Source organism: Sipha flava, unplaced genomic scaffold (assembly GCF_003268045.1).
Source record: "Sipha flava isolate LNK unplaced genomic scaffold, YSA_version1 19623_pilon_pilon, whole genome shotgun sequence".
Lineage (NCBI taxonomy): Eukaryota > Metazoa > Arthropoda > Insecta > Hemiptera > Aphididae > Sipha > Sipha flava.
The window spans coordinates 22,194-34,056 of NW_020272766.1; the positions used below are offsets into that span (position 1 = coordinate 22,194).

Here is an 11,863-nt window from a genome sequence, read left to right on the forward strand (position 1 = left end):
AGACCATGGCTATAATCCAAGGTCAATAGATAATGTTATACTCGTATGATAATATCATTATCATATTGTTCTGTGATAATATTGTGTATAACCGGTGGTCGAGGATAAGGTAAATATTGACGAATGGATCATCGCATGAAAAATGTCAGACTGCTCGCTTAGATAATAAACATAACAATAATCATTCTTTATTTTCTATGTAATAAATAGTGGTCCAAACCGTTTATAAATACTGACGATGAAAACCATACACAATACGAATGAAACAATATTAATTGTTCCCGCACGTCGATTATACAATATTATTATATCAATTATAATAACAATATATTTATCATTTTAGGGATTCGGTAGATTTCGACTATGGTATTCACTATTCTGTGATCGCCAACTATGATATGTTGTTCTTGTTATTACTTATTGGTTTGCGTTGTCTGTCATCGGTTAGTCAACAGTTTTGTGTATTCTGACATTTATTACAATCGTTATTACGATTTACAAGCAATCTTGGTTAGTAAAAAATAATATATTTATTTTTTTTTTATAAATACCGTTACAATTGCAACAAATATCACGAAGATTGTAATGATTGGTGCCCGATCTCAACTAACTTGTATGATTAGCAGGTGTTTGCTATAGTACTAAAATCGTAATACATGACAATGTGTATATGACCAAGTGGTACATGTTATATTTCTGAATAATATGATAGTATGTAATATGTGGTTATACATTAATTTGATAAGATGTTTAGAAAAAAAATTGGATAAATTTGAATAATGTTAATTGAAACATAACGAATTTAATTTTGCACCCTATAATCTATAAGAGTCACTTTTTTTTTTTTTTTAAATCAGTATTTTCATTGGTAACCAGTACAATCGATACAAAATATTCACTGATTCTGTTGTTATGAGCTACCATGTAAAGCCTAACCATGTATAAATAGAAAAAGATGTGTAACACAATATTATATGTATTGCGTAAGACAGTATATCTTTATATTTAACTAATTGGTCATAAACCGAGTAATATTTAAAAGATGTAATAAAATGTTAATCCATATTTCTAGAATAATGAATTAGGTCAAACGAACAAGGCCTATCGCTGGATATTACCAAAACAACAAATCCTATGATATCAATGGAGCAATATAAAAGGATGATGAAAACAAACACAAATCAGATGAGTTCTAGTTACGGAACTAAAAGCAACGTCACATCACTCAGTATCAGAATTTTTTTAAATACATTGAATTATAAAATGACGTATTGAAAGTATTAAAAAGTTAATGTCTAATTAATTAAAATTAAATACATCTTCGACTGTACAATTTGAAATCGAGCCGGTGGCACGTATCACTGTTATAACTTTGATATGCCAATAAACATCCAATGTAATTCAATATAATTTATTATATTTAATTTAAACATGTAACTTATAATAATATTATTTTTTGTGATTTATTTAGATATTTGACTACTGATTAGTCATTAGATTTTTATGTCTGTTGTATATATATTGTAAGTAGGTGTATACAATTCATTAATATTTATTTTAATATTATAAATATTTGTTATTATATATTAATTTCATTATATAATTATTGTTGAAAATTCATGTATAAATACACATTGTATGTATAATAATAATTTTGACAAAAAATTTGATTAATCTAGGTAGGTAGGTAGTATAAAGGTAATCTATTTTAAGATAAGTTACTATTTACATAGATAGGAATCTATCCATATTATTTAAATCTTTTATCATGTTTTCATCTACATAACAGAAACAAATATATAGATGTATCATCATTAACATTTTTAATAAAATGTATCAATTTCATGGTGTAAATATAATGTAATATGCAGTTAGTTAGATACCTATTTAAAAAAAAAAAATATTTTATATCTTAAAATAGTATTATCATCAGTATACTAATTTTATTAATAATTTATAATTATTTTATATCTTTGTTCTGTTTTTAGATTTTCAAAAATTTGTCTTAACTTTTTCAACACATTTTAGTACTCCATTAGTTCTATGATACAAATAAATGTAAAAAATACAAATAAAAATGCTTAAGCACTAATTTCTAAGTCATATGAATATAATTGTGTTTCAACAGTTTTTTCTAAATCAAAGTAATAGTTTGGATATGAATATTTTTCCTATAGCAATCAAAGACCAACTTAATAATGTAGAAAAAAAAGATTGATGATAATATTCAATTTAAAAATAAATTTGTAATTTTATAAAACTCAATCATATAATTTAATTATTATTTATTCACTTGTATTATTTTGCATTTTTAATTTTTAATTTATTTATTTTAGGTATAAAACTGTATCAAAGATGATTCGAAGCTCCAAAGAATCAGGGATAGAAAAAGGCTAGTATTGGATAAAAAAGTATGGGGCTGTACAGTGAAAGCAACAATGTATTTAAATGAACTTCAAATGAGTTAATAATAATAATAATTATTTTAGGTATAACGTTATCATTGTTAGTTGATAACAATAATCTAAACACAAGTATGCAAAGAATAATTTCACTTTTTTGTGATGATACTTTGCTTTTCAATTACTCTTTAATTTGATTTAAATATGATAAGACATTTAGAAATCTGACTGGTTAACATGTACTTGTTGGTATGGATATTATAAATTTGAACATAATATATTATTATTACAACTCTCCTTACCTCATATACCTACATCCATACAACATCCTTGTAATTAATAAAATTAAAATATAAGCAGTATATAGTTCATTTTTTTTGAGAGAGACAATCAATAAGAATATTTTTTATAATCAAGCTTAAAAAATGTATAACATTTTTTTTTTACAAATGTATATAATTTTTCTGTTAAGTATTATTATTTAATTTAGTTTATCAAGGTTATTTATACATTTGTATATTTAATAAAATAAATCCCTATCTTATTTATTAATTTTACCAGTTTTATAGTATAATATATTATCATAATAAATAATATTATTTACTACATAATCTAAATTTTTAAAAAGAATTGAAAATGAAATTTGTTAAATTTCTTGGATAAGCTCTAAAATTACCTCTTAATGTTTTTTTTAAACTATTTAGTGTTAAATAACCATCACCAATTTTCATACATCTTCCATCTTTCCCACTTTTCTCATCTTATACTCGTATATTTTAAACATGCATAAACTGTACTTCCAGATTAAAGTCATTTTCTCTTATTTTCTTATTTAGTTAATTATTTAGTTTTCTCTATTTAGTCTTTTTATTTTTTAATATTTTCTGGTAAGTCACATATAATTAATTATTTATTTAATATGTTGTGAGAATGAATACAATGTAGCAAAATTTCAGATTAAAAAATTGATTTACCCTCACATTGGGTTTGGTTGGATCATTCAAAATACAAAATTAGAGATAAGAAAGAAAAATATAATAAAGACAAAATAATTTTTTTTTTCATTTGCTTATTAAATAAATTGTATTATTTTAATTAATTTAAACAACGCAATATTAAAATATTCCTGATATAATTTAATTAGAAGGTCATAAGAATTTGTTGACATAAAAAAATATAAGCAAAAGGAGGAAGGGAGTGTAAACAGTGATGTAGTGCTAAAACTGTAAGTGATTATACGCCAAATTCTGTCAAAAATACAATTTCCACAGTAAAAATATGATGTGGGGGGCTTCACCCCCAATATTATTTATTTTTAATGTAATTTAACTCAGTGCTCTATTATGGTTTAGGTAGTTTAAATGTTGTGCTTGATAAAATGTTACAGCCATGTCATACACATTACAATTAAAATTTTAATTTTTATTTATAGCAACTATAAATTATAAAATATTGCATAATTATTGCACTTATTGCAAAATAATTTTCAAATGACAATTAATACAGGACGAATTAATGAAGATAATACAATGCAGTTAACATAAAACACCAGTGTAAAATTGTAGAATGACAAATGTTAATATATTTTTAAAATAAATAAAGAAACTAAAGAGTGGTTATACACTTGTACACGACCATGAACCCACGGACTTGGGTTTTTGTTATTGGGTACACGCATATTCTGAAAAAATGGAAGTGGGTACACGTCGTGTACCCCCTTGTACCCTTCACTACACCGCTGAGTGTAAGTACCCTCTTTGAAGTAAAACCCCTCTGGCTATGCACTGATTATAAAATGTAATGACGCAGCAATATAGATTTACCATCTCATAGATAAATCTTAAATTTTGTTTATTTAATATTGAAAACAATGATTTCATATAAATGTCAAGCTTTTATTATAGCAGCGGTTTTCAACCTTTTTTTCTTCCGTACCCTTAAGCTTAAAATTTTACTAGATTGTAACCCTTATTACACCTTTTAATCTTTTTTCACAAAAATACTCTAAAAATGCTTAAACACAAAAATAACAATATAATGTAATAATGTATATTTTTATATTTTATAATAAGACTCACTGAAAAGATATTAACTATTTTTTTTTATATAATAAATAAAAGAATCGTAATGTAAAAATTTAGAAAGAACTCTTTGGTTATTTCAAAATTAATAGTTTTTTATAATCAGGTTCAAATTTTAAATCTGAAGCTGCGTTCAGTTTATTACTATACTTAATAGCATATGTATAGTATACGTATAGTATTCTACAATCTACATTCTATACTTATATACTTTTTTTTTTTCTTATTCTATTTCTATATGACCTATAAGTTAATGGTTATTTACTGCTATTTAGTTTTTAATGATATACTCGTATATAGCATATTTCCAATATAAATCGATTTAAATAAAACAAATTCAATTTTTTTTGCCATTACTCAATTTTTTTTCATGTATCCCTTGTGATCATCTCACGTACCTCAGGTTTGGAACCGATGACCTAGTTTCGTTTAAGTTTAAGTTTGTTGCGTTTTAGTTGTTACGTAATAATATGTGGTTATGTCGGCGGATCGAAGCTCGCGGGTCCTACGCGTGCTTTTATTTACGTAAACTACTAATATTATAACTAACATAGTACTAACGCACAACGGAGAACGCGCGGTAGGTTAGCGAAACATATCACAATATATAGTTGTATACATTCATATGAATATGTTATATTTAACAAAATAAATAGTAACAGATTTATAAAAAAGCTATTGTAGTACATCACATTATAATCACTTAACATAAAAAAAAAAGTTCGTAAAATTTATAGAAATACGACAAATAATTTAAAAAGAAATAACAAAAAATGATATATATATATATATAAACAAATTGCTTATGCATAAAGTAATAATTTCAATCTTTAACAATATAATTTTTTTCAAGAGTTTAACACAATAAAAAGTTTAAATTTGAGTAAGTTGAAATTTTTTACAAATGGAACAATAATAATTAATAAAATATGAATACAAAAAACAATAAGAAAAATAAATAAACAAGTAAAAAATAATAACATTTTGTTAATAAAAAAAAAAAAAAATAATATTCATAGTAAATTTTGTTGCAAGTAAGAAGAAATAGTTTTTTTCACGTCATTGATAATAACCAAACAATTAACAGCAACAATGTCTTTATAAATGGATTCATCTGAAACATAAAATAACATTTTAGTTATAGCTTTAAAATAATAAATGTTCAATGAATTAGTTTTATCCAAAATAAAAAATAAAAACTTACACATAAGTTTATCAATCGGAAAGAAGGAAAGTAAGGATTGGCCTTGATTTTCCATAATTTCTGTAATATTAAGATCCTTGATATGTTCTTGTACATTATATAAAACGGACATTAAATCATCTATACTTTTACCATTCATTTTTGAGCAAAACACAAAAGCATGACCTATTTCAACAGGTTTGATAACTCCGGTCTGAAAGAAAATTAAAATTAAAATTTAATACAAATTACATTGAAAAAATAGCAATAGATAATTTAAAAGTTTTAGTGTATAAAATTTAAATACCTTAAGAAATATATTAACAAGCACATAGAAAACACCAACATTAACTTGAGAAAGTAATGGATATCCAATTAACAAAAAACTGTCAAAAGCTTTAAGTTTCTTCAATGATTCTAAAATTAAACTCATAGAGTCAAGCTGTTTTCTACTATTGTTTATACAATCATTGGCATAAATTGATGTTACATCACAAACAATCAATCGACCATGGACCGCTTGTTTTGGAATTTGAAGCCGAAAATATCTGTAATACATAAGAGAAACAAAATTAAATATTAACTAGTTAATATTAATATTAAAATTGATATTGAAATATAATTTCATTAATATAGGTTCAAAAATTAAAAACTTACTCTCTACGCTTTACAGCGTCTTCTGTTGGAACAGCAAATAATGATCTTGCTCGATTGTTGTAATCAATAAGTTCATTCGCACAAAATTTTGAGCTACGAATTATAGAAACAGGCTTACCCATTTGCATTTTCAAACTAAACAAATCAATTTTAGCATCCTATAAAAAAAACAAAACAAAATAACAAATTATCATTTAGTTTTAAACAATACAAATATTATATAAATTATGTAATTATATAGTTCTATTAAATTTAAATATAAGTTTCATAATTCTACTGACCTCTGCGGTAAACCACGAAACTTCATCATTATATTTCCATGGAGTTTGCTTATAACTATTCACTTGATCTTGAAGTAATTTAGCTTCATCTAATTCTATGTATTCCACTTGACGCATTTTTTCGGTAAATGAACAATTCATATCTGTCTTCGTTATTGAAACTTTCGGTAGATCAAATTGAATGGCCTATTCAATAATAAATAATTTTGTGTTAATCATAATACATTTTTTAAATGTTTGAATTATAAATTAAAATATTTATTTATTTTGAAATTTATTTCCAAAAAGACAAAGCACAATAGGTAAAATATCAAATGAAAGTTAACTAAAAAAAAAAAAAAACTAAATACTATAAATCATACTCTAAGTTTATTTTGTCCAACAATTTCTTGAGAAGGGTCAATTGGTTTTATTTCATATCTATTGATATATGTGTTAGCCACACAATTCTGTAATTCTGTTAATGATTTAATATCATTTTCGGTTTTTTTGGAAAAACCATTTTATGTTATTCTCTATAATTTGCATTTGTAATTCACTAAAATATTTGGAACACTTATATACGGATGACAAGAAATCTTTTGGCAACTCATTCAATGGAAACAAACAGTTATAAGACAGCGCTAAAATGATAAAACATAATTGTTATAAAATATAATTAAATAATAATTGAATAACTCAATGTTTAACAAAACTTACTGCGATTAAAAGTTGAGAAAAATTTATGTATCAAAGGTTCTATGCATTGCAATCCCTTAAAACCTCGACAAACAACATAAATCTCAGAATTTCCTTGTTTACTTGTTAACGGTTTTTTTAATCTGTACCGAGTCAAAAGCACAACACAATAAATACATTCGACATAATGTATTACATTCAAACATGGTAAACATTTTCAGAACAAATGTACCACCTGTAAAAATAATAATTATTGTTGGTAAAAATATTATTATTTAAAATTGTAAAATTAAAACTAATAAAAATGTTAGTATTACCTTTTTCAAGTATCATAAGGGCGACCATTGTTTCTACTAACTGCAAACGCGTGACTACATCTTCTTGTTCATCCGGATTATTTTGACAATCCATACTACCGTCGGCTGTTACCTAAAAAAATATAAAAAACAAACTTTAGTTACAAAATTAATATAAATATAATAAAAATTAAAGTAATGTTTTTCTTACCAAGCTTGCTTTTTTTCCAAAATGTTTTTTAACATAGGCACAAAGATCCTTATAGAAGTTTCTTTGGAAAATATCTCCTGTTTGATCTTTACCAAAAAACCAATGGCTCATTGTATGTAATATGAATCTATCATCACTAATCATATCAGGATTACCATTTCCCTCATGGTATGGGTTCAAAGAAACACCAATCCAATCCCACTAAAAAAAATAATAATAATAAAATAAATTATAAGTTAGCAAAGGAAAAAAATTAAAAAAATAAGATCACTTACTTCAACATCAATATTTCTGTTACAAATAAAATGGTTTAGAGCAGTAATAAACCCTCCTGGAGCTTCACATAGATGAACACTGCAGAGTTTACCTTCATCAATACTCTTTTGAGGTATTACATCATTATCATTTAATATTTCATAAAACTTCAACCAAGCTGTAGTCAATAACTCAGGACGCCCAGCCCCTCTAACTTTATACAGAACTTTATCGGCTGGATTAGTCTGTTTGGTATTTTTATGCCATTCGTTCAAGTTGAAATCATCAAGTTTATCTTTCATATTATTTAACGATTTTTTTAAAGTGATAAAATCTGGTAACTAAAAAAAAAAAAATAAATAAATACTTAATCATAATTCAATTTCAATAGTCATTAAATTGAAAAAATTTGAATGTTTCAAAATATAATCATACAAGTGGGTCAATATTTTGTTATCAAGGATAATTAATAGGTAATGGTATAATCTACACAGGGACATTTTTGGAGTCATAAACACTGCACTATTTGCAAACGTAGTCTCATACCGAAAATAAGTTTGAATATAATAAAATATGTTGTACAGTGATATAAGGGGATTATCTTTATTTTTTAACTTTGGTCGCAAAAATGTGGCATAATAAGTTTAAATTAATTATATTGCATCTAAAAATTTGATTAAAATTTAATTAAACATACAGTTTTAATCAATAATATATATCTATTTACCTCCCATTTCCTTTGACTCAGCATGGTATTTGTTTTTGGAAGCTCCCACTTGTTGGACTTATCCATTGTAAACTTTTTTAAAAACAGTTGATCAACTTGGTCGTATAGCGATCGTTTTCCACAAGTGTTGTTGTGTGGTTTTTTGTTGGTATATCCGTCATACCTCGAGCAACAAGACTTGGAGGGCTGTTTCATCCTATCAAGTCGTCTATTCCTCGTCCCAGTAGTAGGTAGAGTAGCGGGGGCCTGGACGACCACCCCCGCACCCTCGCGGTCGCTGGATGACGACCGGAGTGGGCCCGCTACGTTGGTTCCGGTTTTGACACCGGAACCACCCACTCCTGCCGACCTCTGGGGTTCCGACGCCCCTGAGGTGGTACCAAGAGTTGACTTTTGACAGTGCATGTTTTGGTTTTTTAAGTGATTTCCTTCACTGCATTTTAACCCTACTGCCAGGGGGTTTTTGATCAAGGTTTTCCTTCCTCTAGGACGGTTGCCACCCAAGGCTGAAGAGCCCGTCCTACCCTTTGTCGAGGACCGCTTTGTCAGCCCTCAGTTCGTCGACCTGTCCAACATGGGAGACCCTGTTGGTAGTAAACTACCGTTGGCATAGCTCTCGGAACTGTTGAGGGACGCAAGCCCCCCCACCACGTCAAGGTGGGTCCTCATTGGGGGGGGGGGTAGTTAAGACGTCAAACTAGATGAGGGACTTACCCAGTCCTACCAGTGGGTATGAACATATTTTATTATTTTTTCTACAACTCTATAGAGGTGACCGCAAGAGACTATCACGGCCATTCAAAACAAACCTGTAAAATATATTGTGAGAGGTTGAGTGCGAGGAAATGCTCGTACTTGCGTCGAAAAAAAATTGTGACATTGAAAGAATAAATTATGGTGATTCTCTACCCCAAGCATTACCTCATCGGCATAATAGGGTGGTGGCCTTGCTGCCGGATTTTAAGGAAATAAAAATCCCACCATACTCTGAGCAACCACAAGTAGTGTTATTGGAACATTCTACATTTTTACCCATTATTATTAAGTTAGCGTTCTTTTTTGGTGTCCAAATCTTGTAGAGTTAACTTGTAAAGTTCAACAAAAAATTGAACACTTATGTAAAATTGTTGAACTTGCCCCTCAACAAGTGTTTTTAATACGAGACTGTTGCTATTTAAAGTGTTGTTTATGTATTGAAAATTTGACAAACTTCAACTAAAATGTACTTTCAAAACTTCAACAAGGAACGAATTACGTACACACCTCACTCGATTCAAATATTTTTAGTATATAAATTATGAGGTCTAATCTGATATATTAATGAAATAATATTTCAACTCTTGTTAAATCCAATATCAAGTCATTATCGAGACTTGAATTAATTGAAGTTCTTGAATGTTTAACTTATTAAATTAAAGCTTTAACTATTAATGTATAATCACTGAATATGCTATGCTGCAATAATTTTACAAACAATTTATTTTGAAATAAAAAAATATAAACCGATAACATAGTATAATATATTTTATTTAACATAATATAACAGCTAAAATTGATTACATAAGTACAAATTATAAATAAAAAATTTGATTTATGTTTATTTAACTTTTATACATAATAATTTATTAAATATATCCACACATTTTATTAAGATAAAGCTCAAAGCATAATAGATATTCCTATAATACAAATCTCCACATGTCTGTGAGTGTAATATATTTGTATAAAAAAAGTATTTAAAAAAAATGTATATGTTTATGTATTGAAAATATGACAAACTTGAACGAAATATACTTTCAAAATTTTGAAAGTTTTATCAAAGTTTTAACATTGAAAATCATTTAATCTTAAAATCACAGTTTTCTTAAAAATTATTTTTTTTGTTTTAATATTTCATAATTACTTGAAAGGGTCGGAAAAGGGTAAAAGTTTTTACCTGGTGGAATTATCTGCTCGATGGACGCCTGCATAGACTATCTCCAATAACTGGCAAATCCGCTATTTCAAAAGTTGACAAATCGACCACTGATCAGTGGTATTACAAAATTAGTTAACTGACAATTTAAAATCACTTAAACATAAAACTTTAAAATAATAATGAAAATCTTATGTGTTTACCTTCAAATCCGTTGATGATGTGAAAAATGTTTCGTAGGAACTGTTGTTAATTGAAAAAAATTAATTTTAAAACGTCATAGCAACGCGTTATTGTTAATAGCCAATACAATTTTTAGTGCGAATGATGTAATTTTTTTTTTCAATGTTTTCAACATACCGATCAAAGAGCTAACATATTGAAATTATAATGTTTAAAAAAAAAAAATAAATAAATAAATTTGTATCCATGCAATTCTATACAATTGTCAATAATTTATTTGAGAATAAGATTTATAAACTTAAACTTAACTTAAACTTTAAATAATTTTTTCAAAAATTATAAAAATAATTGTTTATCTTTATTTGACCTTAAAATCAGTTTTCTTAAAAATAATTTATTTTTATTTTTTTTATTTCATAATTTCTTGAAAGGGTTGGAAAAGGGTAAAAGTTCTTACCTGGTGGAATTATCTGCTCGATGGACGCCTGCATAGACTACTCGTATCTCCAATAACTGGCAAATCCGTTATTTCAAAAGTTGACAAATCGACTACTGATCAGCGGTATTGTAAAAATAATTCACTCACATGTTAAAATCACTTAAACTTAAAAATGTTATGTAATAATAAAACTTTTGAAGAAAACTGTATCTGTTCGCTTACAACTCCGTTGATGATGTGACAAATAATTCGTATGAACTATTAGTTGAAAAATTTAAATTTAAAACGTCATAGCAACGCGTTATTGTTAATATTCAAATTAAATAAAAAAATTTAGTTCATGTTAATAAAAACATTTTAAAATTATAAATCTTGAAACAGTGAAATTTGAAAAAGGAATCACAAAATAATATGAAAAAATGTTTGGTTTTTGATATTACATTTAATTCTTATTTTCGAGAAAAAATATTTTACAATATTAATGGCAATTTAATTTTCACTAGTTACAATTCTATTCTATATATTTTTACACTTTTTAATTATAAATACGTATTT

The 11,863-nt window shown here is 26.4% G+C and overlaps 1 long non-coding RNA gene and 1 pseudogene across 1 annotated transcript; one reads left to right on the top strand and one right to left on the bottom strand.

Annotated features, from left to right (window-relative positions):
* The first annotated feature begins 96 nt into the window (after positions 1-96).
* Positions 97-2,782, top strand: LOC112681740. Its single transcript, XR_003148423.1, has 4 exons — positions 97-983; positions 1,073-1,396; positions 1,472-1,523; positions 2,337-2,782. It is a non-coding gene; the product is annotated as an uncharacterized LOC112681740 (long non-coding RNA).
* A 2,714-nt stretch (positions 2,783-5,496) lies between these two features.
* On the bottom strand, positions 5,497-9,176 carry LOC112681741 (annotated as a pseudogene).
* Between the last annotated feature and the right edge of the window lie 2,687 nt (positions 9,177-11,863).